A 2,343-nucleotide genomic window follows, 5' to 3' on the forward strand; every position below is an offset into this window, starting at 1 on the left:
GAAAAGGGAGATTTTGGGGTGAACACTCTTTGTGAGTTGAGATGAAGTGTTTAGTGGCAACCTCACTATTCCGAAGAGCTTTCTAAGATAGGGTGGAGGTTGGATACCCTTCCTGAGTTGAGATATGGTGTTCAAAGGTGACCTTCAAGGATAAGTACTCTTCGTTTGTTGAGATATGGTGCTAAATAGTTACTCCTTAACCTATTATGTATGAATGTTTAAGACTCTGTGGGGGAGTTATGCTTAGCACCAACAAGATTGAAGAAAGGGTGAGTACACTTTGTTAGTAGAGATGTCTTATCCAATACACCTCTTGAGATTAGTGCTCCTCCTTAGTAGAGAATGAGTTACTTGGAATCAATCTCTTTATCCCTTAACTATTCACTCTCATAAGTGTAGCTATTGGAGAATTCACGTAAAGGTTAATGAGGATGACCCTATCTTAGGTAAGTGGGGATCCCTCATGTGTTAAGGTTTAATACCGGGATTCAATGCGTAGATATCATGGTCGATGTTGGTTAATTGTAGCCTCCATAAATGATGCAATGAACTAAGTATTCTAAAGGGTGTACTACTTAGGTTCGGTGGTTGTATGATATGATATGTAGTCGTTGCACAAATTGCCATTTGGAGGGAGTCTTGGTGTGTCCTTATATGAAGTGAATGAATGGGTCATTATCTGATGTTAATGAAGTAATGTTACTTTATGTCTATTGTTAATAAATCATGTTGATGTTATGTCTTGTATAATGAAAGCTATGTGTATGATGAATGCGATGTGCCTAGTCTAAGGGAATTCCTCAAGAGCACTAAGGTGGGAGTAGTAGTATGAGATTCTACTTTAGCAAGGCACTAAGTGTAACATTGGGGGTCTATGTGATGTTCTTAAATGCATGTAGGTTCTTCTAGTTCCTTATTAATGAATTGTTGACTTGTGAAATTAGATAATGCATGCTTATATTTGGTAGTCTTAAGGATCACTTAGGTGTGTATTGAAGAGATTGTATAGGCAGTTTCTTCATGTCTCACCTTAGTGTGTCTTAGGATAACTTAGGACAGGAAAAGTCTATTGGATATGCAGTTACTTTAAAGTTGGTCTTTATGTTGGAATTGTGGATGTTTTACTTTATGTGCTAATTGATGATCTATGATGTTTTGTAACTTTATTCATGAAGGTTTTACTAAAATAGCATAAAAGGTTTATTCCAAAAAAATGTCCTCTTTTGCATGTTTTTGCACAATGCCATACTTAGTGCAATGATTGTACTAACCCCATACTCTTTTATACTCTATAAGTATAGGTTGAAAGCAACTGAAGGTTCTTGGAAGGCAAAGCTTGCGAAGTTGAATCTCTCAAGACTTGGTATGTCCTCATATATTCGAGGACATAGTCTATGTTTCTTTAGTTTCTTCTTTTAGATTTGTATAAGACTTATTATGCATTACTTTCAATGTAAGGGACGTTCCCTAAGATATTTAAGATGTCTGTTTAAGTTGGGTTTTGAAGATAAGACTTGTTCTTTATTCTCTTATAAAAGAGTTTCTTATTAATATACTTATGAAAAGCTTTAATTCAGGACTACTTTACATATCTTATGTAATGAATTATAGTTAAGAGGCTTGTGCAAGACCTCCGTGAGGTAAAATACGCAATGTGACGACTCAAAAGTGCTCTTTTATTCTAGGGTGTACTTGCGGGTCGTTACAAACTTCGTATCAGAGCATAAGGTTTTGGAAATAGTTTAGGGTCCAGTATAAAAATCCACGTCAAGTAGAGTCTTATTCATCAGTAAGAGTTGCGACACATCCATAAGCGAGTGACTATAAAGTGATAGAAGTTTCACTTTATATATTATTCTAGTGTCTTTCCATAAAGTTGTGTTTTATGTGTTTTCTCAACTACTTTTCTTGTGTTTATTGAACATGAATAGGAGAAGACACCCACAAGAAGGGTGGAGGGAGGAGTAGCTAATGAGAGAATTTCTCCCCAAGAAGAGCAAGTCTCTATAGTTTACCAAGAGTATGTGAATGAGGCAGTTCCCCCTCAAGTGTCACAAGAGCATCAAATACGCGAAAGTCCTCAAGCTCTCTATGTTAAAGGGGATGTGACTAATGTTGATATAAGGGCTGAACTTCTGTATTTGACACAACTAATGATGACTCAATCTCATATATTTACTAATCATGTGGTTGCCCAAGATAACCGAGGAGTTGGACCTCAATCTAATGCAAGTACTCCCGCTTCTAGAATCCAAGATTTCATGAGGATGAATCCTCTTCCTTTTCATTAGACTAAGGTCGATGAAGATCCACGAGGATTCATAGATGAGGCATTCAAGGTGG

This window comes from Solanum lycopersicum, chromosome 6 (genome assembly GCF_036512215.1).
Source record: "Solanum lycopersicum chromosome 6, SLM_r2.1".
NCBI classification, from domain to species: domain Eukaryota; kingdom Viridiplantae; phylum Streptophyta; class Magnoliopsida; order Solanales; family Solanaceae; genus Solanum; species Solanum lycopersicum.